Consider the following 14,825-nt stretch of genomic DNA (forward strand, 5'->3'; position numbering starts at 1 on the left):
AAAGATTGTATTTCATTTATATAAACAGTTAGTAAATAAAACATAGACGGGCAATAGCCTATATTTTATGTAATATTGTTTTACAAAATATCTTATGCAAATGAATTATGGTATATATACATGCTATATTGTATATGAATTTTGGTATATATCGTAGTTATAAAATCATGAATATTTACTGGTTTCCCTTAAAGCCAAAATAAGAACGCGAATAAGAAGACTTCGGAATGAATTTAGAAACGCTATGAATGGCACATGGATACTAAAATCGCGCGATTTAACTGTTTATAGCAGAAAAACCTTTACGAATGTTATGATGAGAGTTTCTTAATTATTAAGTTTCAGCATTATAACATAAATTATAGCAGAAAAACCTTTACGAATGTTATGATGAGAGTTTCTTAACTATTAAGTTTCAGCACTTATTACATATATGAGTGAAGATCGAAAATTTGAGTATTTGCTGTATTTCTTTCCATTTAATCTGTTTGCAGAATTGTTGAGAATGAACTATCTGCGATAAAAAAAAAACTTTAATATAATTGAGGCAATTAAACATAAAATAATATATTTCATATTTTTCATTCTGAAATCATACAAACTTTCCCAGTTCTCGAAAGGGACGTTTAGCTTGGAATATTACAAACGTTTCAGAATTTTGCTTGTTAACCAACGAAGTGCTCCAAAATGGTTCCACAAAGAAGGCTGATGTTTTGTTACTTTCTCCCACATTGCAATACTTAAATTCAAGGAGAACACGAGAGGCACATTCCATAGCAAACGCGCATTCTCTCCTCTATTTCTGGACGAAGGAGAAATCTTGTTTTTAATATTAATGGCTGAGTTCAGAGTGGGTTTCGATGTAGTGGGATTTGTCTGATGTGTCCGGGGCTTTTTATTCGTGTGGTAAAGATCTCATTCCCTTGGTTCTTCCTTGATGAATGGGATTCGTGTCGTTGTGTTCAGCTAGGCAATGTTTAATTACCTAAGAATAAGGAAACTCAAGATCTGCAGAGTACACAAAACATTTCTTCGCATTGCTCTTTTTAAACTTATCATGTGTCCACTTTACTGTTTTAACTAAATAATCTAAAATATACAGGTGATTTGCAGTTATGATAAAAATGCAACGACTCATATCCATTTCGAAATCCTTGTAAATTTAATTCTGTTTGCTTTATGCCAATGCAGCTTAAAATATAAAAATTTAATATACTTCAGTGTCTTTATCAATAGAAATTCGTCCTTCGTACCACAAAAGCCTTAAGTTTCAAGTAATTAAAGAACACCAACTATGTCTAAAATTTTAAAAACGGTAGTAATAAGACTCTGTTCGAAAGCTGAGTAAATCCCGTAAAACACAATAATGCTCACCAACACATTTCCTCTTCTCATGCACATTTCTTATATTAGTTTCTCAGATTCCATTTTATAAGCCTATTTAAGCCACATAGTTTCCTTTTCATAAAGCACAGAAGAGTAGGACTTTAAGCTCATATGATCGCATATAAAATACACAATAAACACACTATATAAGATAGTTACATTTCTCCTACAATATACATCGCATTCATGTAATATACTTAACTACATTTGCTGAGAAAATTCTTTACAGGTGTTAGCAATCATAGATGATACCTAATGATATTAAATGTATAGATATAATATATCCATTTATTAGATGGTATTACTTACCTCTTCCTATCTATTTCTTTCTAGGGAAGTACACTGTAATCGTCGTTATGTAATGAAAAAACCGGAATATTTTAAATCTTATCATCTGGCACTCAAGCTCCTGCTTAATATTTTTAGAATCTTCAACAATTTTTTCTTTTCAGAGCAATTCCTTTCTTCCGTTCCTTTGCTGCTTAGAAAAATTAGTATATGTACAATCAGCACATCGACAAGAATGAAATTTGCAACAAAAATAAAAAAAGCTACCTTGTAAAATACTACTTTTTCTAAAACATTATTTGTAAAGCAAACGAGTTGTATATGTATAAATAATAATATTCTCTGCCATAGCGATGTCGTCTAACAATATTTGTTCACCTGTTCAATATTTTGGACTCGTAAACAGTTATTTAATTATAATGAAACATATTTCGCTGAAGAATTCTCTTTTAAATGCGAAAATGTATTATTACATACCCAAATATAATGATATATATCTACCCCTGTGTTTATTTAGATCGTAAAGTCACTTTCAAGAAACGATTTGTATATTGTGAAAGTTTTCCATGCTGTGTTATATCCCATGTCAAATACAAACCTGACCGTAGTCCAAATTCCGATACTTGCATTAATACGATACGCACCTTCATTAGTCAATCTCCGTTATCCCATTCTTCTTGAATTATTTCCTAATCAGGCTTCTGATAACTATCTCTGCGTTGGTTATGTTTGTTTAAAAATAACTGCAGATCTTGCAGTCCACTAATTCATTACCAAGAATGGCAATGTAGCCATGTAGACCACGTATCTAGAATACTTTTCAATATAAATATCAAGGCTTTTCGAATTTAAATGAGAAACTATTTTTATCATCTAAAACTTTATTCATTTCATTTTATAAAATGCTACTGATTGCAAACTACTTTGATTATTAATAAACTTTAATAATACTGTAGAGACATTAGGTATTTTTGAAGCAGGGGAGATGAAAAATGAGATATGCCCTCGCCGTAACTCGAGCCACGGTCCTCTCGAATACGCGTCGGGCGTGCTGACCGCCACGCCACGAAGGCATGCTAAGAACAAGCGGCTGGCCCCAGCCACCACCCCTGTTCTTATTGGTTGCCGTTTATGACGTCAGGCTGAAAAGATTCCATTATCTGTTTCGTTTGAGTTATGTCAAGGGGAACTTATAACTACTTTGGATTTGGTTCTCTCCTGTGTTAATGTGAATTTGTGCAATGTAACAGAATATTTGCAATTAAAACGAACCTAACAGTATAAGAAAATATATCGGCACTTTTTATATAAATTGTTTAATCATGTTAATGGAATAGATAAAACTTTATAATGCGTAAATAGTGTTTGGCTAAGCAATCTGCATTCAATGCAATTCATAGCGCTATATTGATATTTAAGAAATGTATTTTATAATTTCATATAAAAGGAGACCATTAACAAGATTTGCTTCGTCAGCAATGTCAAGAAATAGCACTTAACTCTTACTGTGTAAATAATGTCTGCCGCAGTTTTCATGAATTAGTGGTTTATTTTACAGAAAAGTGTTTTTAAAAGTGATATAAATGTAAAATTTAGTTCTTTCTTTATAAAAATGAACTGTTTGATAATTAAATAACCTTCCTTTCATTTATTGCTTGTTATATAGAGATTGTTTGGTATCAAAATTGTTCGTTAGTCAGATTAATTTTTTACTTTCAAATCCTAGGCATTAATTTCTCCTCATTTATGGTTAAAAATAAGATAAAGTGATAAGATACTTTTAAATCGAAAAATACTTATAATATCGTTTATTTGACTTTATCAATTGGAGTTATCATTCTGTTTTTTTATGTATTATTGTTTTGTTTCTTAACTTTTACATCTTATAAAAAGTGTTTATTGTCAAATGACTTCGATATTCGTCTAATGACCAAAATACTGCTAAACGGTTATCGACTGCACATCGAATTGCATCTTTTTTCTAATATTATGTACATTAACAATATATATCTGAAGCTGCTTTTTATTTTTGTAATTTTTTCGCAAATATGGCAAATTATTCCATTGCTTCGCCTGTTTCAGCGCTAAAATGATCTCGAGCTCAAGCTTTTGACGCACAAAATGCTGCAGAGAATTCTTTTCGTCACTGTATGACATCAGAAGTCGTGTCCAATAAGAGCTTGGGGTGGTGGCTGGGGCCAGGCGCTTGTATGCTAAGAAGGCGGAAGAAATACCTTATAATGCAATGAGATCATTTTTTAAACAGGAAAGAGGAAGAATGATCTTGTTAGTTTGCGTTAGTTACACATAAGTCACGTGATCTCTGAGGCCATCATATTACATCTTATTATCTTTCCATTGACACTATCCTTCTAAAATATTTCTTTATTGCGGTTAGTTCCACTTGTAAAAACCAGGAAATGTCTCTAAGTCTGAATAAGTTGTATTCTATTACGACAGCTCTAAATAATATTAAAAAACCTAACCCAATTTGAATTTTAGAATCATATTTGAAAATTCCATACTTTTAATTATTTGGGTAATCTCTTTGACATTCGCAAGTCTGGATTTTTGCAAAATTATTGACCTTGATACTTCGAAAATCTTTATAACAGTTCCTTATTTCTGTGTTGTTACTGTAACCTTTTCATTAATGTGTTCCCTTTCTGCTTTTAAATAAATGACTCAAAACAAGAAAAAGAATACTTAGAAAGCCACTGTCATCACAGAATTATGCGCTTTGGTATTGGACAGTGATGCCAATTTTTGTACCTGTGTTAGTTTTTTAATTAATCTAGCAGGAAAGACATAGATTTTTATTCGTCTAAGACTGGGAATTAAGGTAGAACCTTTTAAAATATATTCATCTTAATCCATATCTGTTTGAGAACGTCTGTTCAATTTGTTTGTTATTTTGATATTTAATCTTTTAATGTTATGCGGCGTGAAATCCATGTAAGATTAGAAGTAATGATGCACACGAAATATTTAATACAAGCACAGCTTTCAGTATAGATAGCATTTCAATGTAATCTTCATAATTCACCGAACCTAGCATCTTTACGGAAAGTTATCAAATGTGTCTTAGTAATACTAAATCCAAGCTTATATGAAAAACTCCCATCATAGACGTTTCTTAGATCCACCTTAACTTTGGCTTAAATTTAAAATTTATTTCTATCAGAAGCAATAAAAAATGTCATCAGCATTAGCTTGGAGGATTACCAATTCAATTTCTAAACTACAACCTGTGCAAAAACATCACACAATATCGTTGCAAGATACGTATATTAAAGTGGGTAGTTTTGGTATTTTTTGAAATAGAAATGCTTTCTTTATGATATGATGCAGTATATCATGATCGTGCAAATAATGTTTTATGAATTCAAAAATATCCTTTGAGAAATTTAATGAAATTAATCTCAGCATTATATATCGATCTCAATATATAGCTTGTATTCATCTCATCAATACAAGCCACAAAAAATCCCTGTGGAATACTATATTATCATAAATATGTACGTGCAAAACATTTTTTAAGAATGGGTAGGTAAAAGAAATTTAAAGTCGGTAATAGCATAGTGGCCTATAAACAAGCAAATTTGGGAGAATTTCCAAACAGATTAGTTGAGGGTCCTACTGACTCCCAGACTCTGGAAGTGCTATTCAATAAGCATTTCTAGAAACTTACCAGGGAATTCCAAAACTCGTATTAATTACTATAAAGGATGAATAGAGCATCTATTTTAGAAATCCAAGTTTATTCTCATTTAAAGATTATTTGATTTTCTATGATTTCGCAACCGAAAAGATTATGGAGATCCATTCGAGGTCTTTCGAGAGGATGTAATAAATGCGAATTTATCATTTTATTGTCTTTTATTTAATATAATGATGGTGTTTCACTATGGATGGAATTTTGTGATCGATTTTTAACCTACACTATAATAAACTAAAGAGTTTAAATTTTGTATACGCACTGTTAATACATGACAATGCAACGTGGTGAAGCGAGATTTTGGAAATTCGATTTCGACTTTTTTTATTGAACTCGTAGACTCATATTATTGTAAATTTCGGTAAATGTTTAAATTCATTTGATTGCATTATTGTTTCTCTCTATGAATATATTTTGTATTTTTCTCTACGAATATATCTGGAACTTCGGATGTGCGATTTGTTTCGGGACATATTTCAAACTTCACCACAAAGATACAACCTAAGGAAGAACAAATTTCGTTATAAAATGGACAGTATATTTCTATTAAAATCAAAACTGCGAATAAATTTTATCAATAGCATTTACTATTTCACATTCGGTAAGTAGAATATTATTAAAATTTATTCAACGAACATTTATGACAAATCCTACATTAAAATTTACGTAGTTACTTTTCAACTTTCCGTTGTTTGTTAGAGAAGAGAAAAAAGTTAGTATGTTACTTTCCAACTACATTTAATAATAAATGAAGAAGAAAAACTCCAGTTTCGTCGTCTGACGCTTCCAAATTTAACATTCAACGTTCACGATTTTAGATTTTGATTAGCAAATATGCTTTATAAATAATACATGCGATGTGTTACTTATAAAATGCATTTGCATCACATGAAAAGCTTTGAGAACGTATACTATAAATAATGGATGCAATTCAAACTGAGCTTTGCTAGAAGAGCATCACGCATAGCAATAATAGCTGATTTGGGAGCCACTAGGTAAAAAGAAAAAATACTTGCATGAATATTTTATTGTTTCGATACGTTAGTTATAGAAAAAAAGCTTTCATCTCAATCTGAATGTGATTTTAATCAAATTTTATCTTTTATTAGATATTATGAAAATATAAAATAAGGAGTCCTTTAAAATAGTAAAATAAGCTAATGTATAAAAAGGAAAAATAAGATTGTTAAACATTTTTGCAGTCACTTTCTTACATACTTCTTAGAACAGACCTATTAAGTAGAAGTAGTAAAAACTGTTTGATTATTATGAATAGTTGATGGATTTTAAAAGTAGTTGAAAATTCCTCTGTACTTATTTTTTATTTTCACTTATTTTCATTTTCAACATTGCTGTTATAAGACTTAAAATATACGTATTATAAAATAGGCAAAAGATGCATATTGCATTCAACCTTGCTTAATACTCGCTCAGAAATTCGGAAATGTATTAGTTCATTTTCGAGTAAAGTCATTTAATACAAAGCTTGTGTTGTAAAAGACTGCATACCTAATCTGTAATAAACTTAGGCAAATACATAAGCAGCAGCAAATAGCTAATGGCATTTATTATATCATTTTGTGGCGAACAAAAATTTAATCAAAATGACTATGCTATGGGATTTATAAAAATGAAATTTCATCTTATGTTTCTTTCTTATTTACAGCAGAAATCTCAACCCTAATAATTTCTTCTAAGCAATGAAATAAAATGTACCCATTCTCCTTTCCACCTGTTGAATACGAGGTAGTTTACCTAAAACTGTTCTCTGCAAAGTCATCTTCACCTTAAGCAGATAGATTTAGTGAGCTTTAACCATGTAAACAAAGTAAATGAAATAAATACCAAATTTTCCTAGCTTCATTCGCAGGTCAAGTGTCTCAGTAATGATAAAATGATTTAAAGCTAATATGCGCAACTTCTGAACTATACTGACGAAACTATTATTTATATAAAGCCTTAATATTACATTTTACGTCTGCTTTCTTCTTGCTTCCTTCACATGATTTAAATACCACCTTTTTTTGCATACTGCGAACAGTATATATGTTTCATGGGACCATGTAACCTATCGGTACATATAATCTCCTGGCGCTGTCGGAGTACATATAATCTATCGGAGCATATATAGATACTTACAATCTATCATAACTTGTATAGCTACATATAATCTATCAAAGCATATATAGATACATATAATCTGTCGGAGTTTTAAAATCAAAGTGGTGTATTTCGTTTTATTATGAATTAAAACATTTCCATTACCATTGTATAATTTTCGCTGTTTGATATAAAACGAAATTTAATGAATTTACATTATCATGCATTAGAAAACTACTAGTCATTATGAGTCGTTTTCAATTTTTATTAAAATAATATTCAGATTTTAAGTATAGGATTAAATGAATTCCCTTATTTATAATATATAGCAGGGATCGGCAATCTTTTAAGATGCGGTGTGCTAAATCAGTCTCCCAATACAATTCAGGATGCGCGCAGCAAGAAATATTTGCTACAATTTGATTCCCGCGCCAATGCATGCAGAGTTGGAGAATAAAGGACAAAAACACAGATTTAGAATTTTACTACATATTAAGTACGCATCATTCAAATATATTTATTAACATAAAAATAAACAACATAAAATATAACTATTCTTTCAAAATAAAATAAAAAAATTAAATTGTATACATATTATATCACATGTATCTTTTAAACATATTTATTAAAATAAAAAATAAACGACATAAAATATAAGTATTCCTTTCAATATAGTTAAATAAAAATTAAAATTTTAATACTAATCTCTTTCCTGTACCTCTCTATTTAATACTGCAATATCAGGGGTATAATTCGTGACTTTCAATTTGACCCATGATTCTAAATATTATGTTGTTAAACAACATTTTGGTAGATTCAAAATATTTTTCATACGACAAAAGATGTGTTAACATAGATATGTGGAACCAGCATTGGAAAGCAGAGCACGTGAAGTTTTCTTCAAACAATTTAAAATAGCTTTCAATTTACTGTTAGTGTTTTTTTTCCAGATTTTTTATTACATAAATTTTGTTTTCCATAATTTTGAAGATATTAGTTCAACAAGTTCCATTTCAAAATTATCAACCTCCATCCATTCAAAATTTGACAAACCGGATAGTATTATTAATGGGTCTATTAAATCTGGTTTGCTTAGAAAGGAAATATAAGCATGTAAGCTTCAACCTCTGCATCTTTTCGAAAATTTCTTCCTAAATGCTTCAACGTAAGTTCGAAATCCATCTTTTTCCAAGCTATATGTATTTACAAGCGCTATACATTTGGTAAGTATTTGTAGGTACTGGTATTAATATCACGGGATAATGTATTTAATTTTAAATATTAAAAATATTATTCCAATATTAAAAACATTAAAGCACTGTTTGGCCCGGTACCAGTATTAGTATCACGGGAAAATATATTTAATTTTGTAGCAAAGCCTTTTTAATATTAAAAATGTTCAAGCACTGTTTGGTCCTTTCCTTGTAGTCCTTAGTTCACTGAAATGTTTAGTCATATCTGTCAGAAATTTCGATTTGCATAACTATTCTTTATCGTTAAATTCGAGGAAATGTTGATTCTTTTCATTAAGAAAAAAATTAATGTATTCCATACACGACACAAGATTATTCAAGACATTAACTCGACTAAACCAATAAGCAGTGCTGTATAAGGGGAGATCCATCACATATTCGCTTTCCATTTCTTCTGAAAGCGATTAAAAATGTCTGTGTACCAATGAAGAACGAGACACTATGAAATTAATTATTTTAATAATTGTGTTCTTTACAGATATTAAGTTCTGTGGCGAAATTTTGGCAACTAGACTTTGGCAACCTGACGCCGCAGAGAAGAGAAATAGGGCGATTTATCTTTGCCTGGTAACTTTGTAGAGTGGTGTAGAGTGCCATTTAGAATTGTAGTCTGTGACAAATGTGATATGCCTGCCATTGTGGGAGGACTCCTGATATATAGTTTACAAGAAATGTTTTACTTGCATGAATTCTGTTATGATAAAAATGTAATCATGAGTCTTTAAGTTTATAATGAGGTTCGATTCATATTTCCGATCATATACTGATTAGGAAAAGATCCCACAATCAGCCGATCAGCCAATTCAATTCACAGCTTTCTTTATTCTATCATTTCATTCAGCTGATTATGTAATCAGCTGGAACAATGAAAGGAGTGAATTGAAATCAGTTTCCAGTAGTAATTAATCATTTTATTCATATACAACTGTAACATATTTAGCCCATTTTTGAATAATTAAAAAGACTGTTCTTCTCTAATTTATAATTTTTAGTGCTTTTGCTGTTTTTAACATGTGTATCAAACTGATTACTTTTTAAGAGTCTGGTCAAAACGTTCCTTTAAACGATTTTTTTTTCTTTTTCTTTTTTCTCCAATTTTTAGCTACTATTCCCTGTAGCCTTACCCTTTAGCAAAGATTTAGCTTTCATATAAGTTTACAAACTGAACAGCATCATGTATGTTACAGTTTATGCCATTTCTAAATGCAGTTGTAAGATAAAACTCTTTTTAAGAAGTCAGCACTAAATAGGTAATAATATGAAAAAATGTTAACACATTTAAAAGTTTTCAAATATTAATACATTTTATAGGTAAACAAAATTATGCATCTCTTCAAAATTATAATTTTTTAAAAAATATAGTTGCACTCGTTTCTAAAATTACACGAAAAAAAAAAAAAAAAGATTTAGATGTGCGCCATGCATGAAGTCAATGCATAAACTAATATCTTTTGGCTTGTGGCTTTTTTTGGAATTCACAAGGGCAATGCCAAGTTTCCCCTGCAATTTCAACTCGTATATAAATATAAAAAAGCCGCGAGTCATTTGTGTGCATTATTTAATAGTTTTTAGGTGTAATTGTGTCAAGGGAGCCTTTTGTGTTGGGTGAGAAAAATGGCCAGCAAAGTGTAACTGACACAAACTGAACTTCTTTCGCACCTCTTACCCATCTAATCGCTTGAAAATTTAATGGAAGTCGAAAATAAAGAAAGCGCAGTCGAAACTTTCCCTTTTCTTGTACTTTCGCTGAAACTTTTACGGAAGAATAAATAGTTCTAATGCTTGGATCTTCCACACAATGGAATGCTGTGTCAGCTTTACCTACTCTTTGTTGAAGAATATTGCTGTCTCATATTTGTTTACTACTAAGGTTTCATGAAACCATACTTTTGGAAAAATATTAAATTGCTACTCTCCTTCCGTTTTTTTATATGAAATAGTTACAAGCTACTAATTTTTTTTTGCTACAAAAATTGAAAAAAAAAACTATCGATAGCTTTGAGAAATATGTCTTATTTCTGTTTAAGATTATGAATTATGAAACTCAAATATTTCTCTTAGAAAGAGACAATTTCTTTTCAGTTGATAAAGCATATTCTATAGATTTAAATGATGAAATTTAAATTTAGAGATACGCCGCACGAAACTACTTTTCTGTGTCCAGATACATATGTCGTTGAAATATTGTTTATTACGCAGGGTTACTTTAAAAGACTGATAAGCGAGTCATTATTCCAGTCTGAATTGGGCTTGTAAATGTTAAAGTTAACTTCTAACTTTCTAACATCGTGGCGGAAAAAAAATACGACAAAAATTATTTCTCGACACTTAATTCATCTTTACACATCTTATATCAAACATCATTTTGGGCGCGAGATGAACCAGACAGTTTCGTATATCGTTTCGTTTCGTATAACATACGTATATCTTACATAGGTGCTTCATGTATCTTGGAACAGTGAATGAAGCGTAGCAAGAAGTGCCCACGGCAAGCGAAGCGGAGCGAAAAAAAATGTGCAATAATAACACTCATATTTACAGTAAAACATTTCCTTTAATACGGCTGGCTGATAACTTACTGCATTCCAGTTGATTATTTAAACAGATTAATTTTGGTAGACTCAGCTCAGAAAAATATATAAGAAAGGGCGAGATAGTCAAATTAAAATGGGGAATTACAAGGATAAAATAAAGTTCGTCATTTTGAGATTCGTATAATTTTATCTTATATATGTGATGCAAGATAAAAAAATACGAGATTTTATTTATGTGATGATATTTAGTTCGTTGCACACACTTTGGCATGAGATGGAAGGGAAGACACAAATTCACATCTTTAATCATGGCCCGAAAAAACTTCTGTGTGGATTACTATAAATTGCGGCGTACTGGATATCCTGATAGAATTTTGGAAGAAACACTAGAAGGTTGGTAGTTAAACAGCATTTATTTTTGGATGACCAATTCCTTAATTTATTTTTGGATGACCAATTCCTTAAGCATATATCTTCTTAATTGGTATTACATTAGGCGTGCTAAACGCGCACCACAATTTTAGATACACAACTACATCTAGTAGTTAGGAGAGGCTAAGCGATGCGTTACGAGGAAGAAGGGCGAAAGAAGTTTTTCGCATAAATTTCACAAAATAATGAAATTTTTATCACTTTTGTAGCGATTATATTTAAGTGTGGATGCTATCCAATAAAAAAATCTCATAAATACACAAATATAACAAGCATTTTAAAAAAAGGCTTTTCGAACTGATCGGTTGCCTATAGAACTTACAGGCTAAAGGTGGAAACAAAAAATGAAAATGTGAAATAAACTGATTACCTAACCATACATTTAGATGAATTGAAGCGTATAACAAATTGGTTAGTTAAAATAATAGTATTTTTAATACTGTTGTTTGTTAATGAACAGTATAACAAAATAAGCCACATGCCAGCGTTTCATTACAAAGCAAAAGTAACTTTTTTTTTTTTTTTTTTTAATGAATCTAAAATGAAGATAAACAATTTTTTTTACCGCTTAAGTCAAAAAAGCTTATATTTTATGCTTATAGCATCTTCAGTCAAAAAATCTTATATTTTATGCTTATAGAATTGAAACGGATATTTTTAATTCTTAAACTTGTGTTAAAGAACACAAACTGGATGAAACGGACATAGAAAATTAATAATAACTGTCGAGTGTTAACCAAACAGGCAGAAGTATCTTTCTTATACAGAAGCGAGCGATCAATTCAAGAAAGATTTTTCAGAATTTTTTTGAGACCATAGTGTATATATATTCCCTTAAAGTAAATTTTCCTTTAATACTCAAATTTTATGAACGCTGAAAGAAATCTTGGAAAATAATTAAGGGAATAAAAAATCGCCTTAAAGTAATATCTGTTAAAAATTAAACAGATTGTTAAAATTTAAGCAGCTATGATGGTTATCAAACTGTTGTGAATTGAATGTTACAAGCTGAAGATCAAAATTATATGAAATAAAAGATAATTTTTCTAAGTTTATGCAATTACTTTTGCTTATTTTTTAACGTTATCCGTCTTTTGTTATACGTAGGTTTCGAAAACTTTATATTAATGTGCTTGTTCTGTTTTTGTAGTTTTATACTTCATTTCAGAACAGTTTTATGCTTACTCTGCTTAGGTTTGTTTACAACATACATAAACAACAAAATATATATATATATATATATATATATATAATTGTAGAAAGCTCGCCTAAAAGTTAAAGGTTAAAGACGTTTTCAAAAATCAATACACATGAAAAGCAAATCATTAGACATGTAAAACATAAATACAATAAAATTAAATAACAGAAAAAGTTAAAAAGTAAGCGGAAAATGGTAAATTAGCCCAATTCGATATCCAAACAGGCTTTTCAAGGGAAATTTCATTGTTTGAACGTCGAATCAAGCTAACCCCATTACGCGTTTCGCCGAAACAGACAATTGAAACTTTTACGCTAAAAAATTTTTTGACAAAGTGTCTTGGAAATTTTAATAGTCTCCATTCTCTGTTCCAATTTCCCGACGCGTCTGCTTAAAAAGACACATTAAGGTGTTAAAATATGTAAATCAAAATCAAACTTTCTAAATCTAGTCTAAGATTAAAACCAAAACGAAAATAAATAGCGATGAGCTATTAGTTCTAAAAATACAAATACATTCGGGCTGGGCCTGCAAGCTTAAAGATTAACAATTTAATTTTTAAATTGTAGATTTTATAAAACTGTAAGAAAACCTGTAGTTAATAATCAATATAAAATAAAAAAAAATTGAGAAAAGAACAACTCAGTGGGTCTTGCTAAGACCAAGAAAAAGTTGTAACAAAAGAAACAGAAAACTGACCTTGGCGATGTAAAGCTGTCCCTCTGAAAACATGTAGTAAAATGGCTGCTAACTTTAAGCGTCTTATTTTTGGATGACGTAGGTAGGGGGGAGCGAAAAGTTGTGGGCGTTTAGCCAATGCCAAGTGATTTTCGTTATCTGTAACTCGTCTCCTATTATCGGAGGGGGCCGGAAACCTCGTGAATCGTGTGAAGAGCTCAAAAAATGGCGCTTGGCTTGTAGAAGGATGGAAAAAAATTTTTCGAAGTGAAAATGGCAAATTCAGCTAAAACTATAAAAACTTGGCCATTAAAGCATGAGAAAAAGGAAAAAACAGTAATATGTTAAAAAAGTCGTAATTCTTCAAGCTAGCGGGCGATCAAGCTACTATGAAAAATGAAAAAAGCCCGATTTGTTAATAAAAGCAGTAAAATTGGCCACTAAAGAAATTTAAATTTAAAAATATGTACATAATAGTATTTAAGATTAAAGTGCCAAAATTTTTTTGGAGGAAAGAGAATGAATAAACAAGAATTATCTGTACATTTTTACAATAGATTCTCTGAATTAGTCATCCTTCTTAAACCGTCCGTAGCTTTAGGTATAAAAAATCATTATCTAACTCAAAAAATCTATAATTAGGTAAGGTTAATGCCAGCTTTGGTCAGGGAATTTTTAATTATTTTATGTGGTATTTGGTTACTTTTTAAAATAGTTACGAAGTATAGTATTTCTTCTTGTAAGTGATCCGCAGTATTGCAAATTCTTTTCATTCTAAGTAGCTGTGAATAAATTGTGTTGATTATTACTCTTTTGGAAATATTTGAATTCCAAATAGTGAATTTAAGTGTGGAAAAATTAAATTCTCTTCTTTTATCGTAAACTTTAATAAAACGGTAATCAATAATATGTAAATCAAGGTAGACTATATCATGCTGTTCTGTATTGGTTTTATTAAGTTTTAAGCAAGCAGGGTAGATATTAGCGTTTTCTATTTTGTTGTAGTTATTAAATGCTATGACATCATCAATATATCTATAGATGTGTTGGAAAAAGAGATTTTCTTCCGTTCTGAGTGAACGTACATAGGTTAGTTCTTTCGTGAACAGGAATAATTCACAAACTGAAGTTGAAAAATTCCCGCCCATAGGTATTCCCTGTACTTGTTTATAGATGTAATTGTCAAACTGAATAAAATTATTGAAGAGAACGCTGGTAAGGAATAGCTGCCATTTTTC

Source organism: Stegodyphus dumicola, chromosome 5, assembly GCF_044657685.1.
Source record: "Stegodyphus dumicola isolate Sdum_Otavi_A_Nest chromosome 5, ASM4465768v1".
Classification (NCBI taxonomy): Eukaryota; Metazoa; Arthropoda; class Arachnida; order Araneae; family Eresidae; genus Stegodyphus; species Stegodyphus dumicola.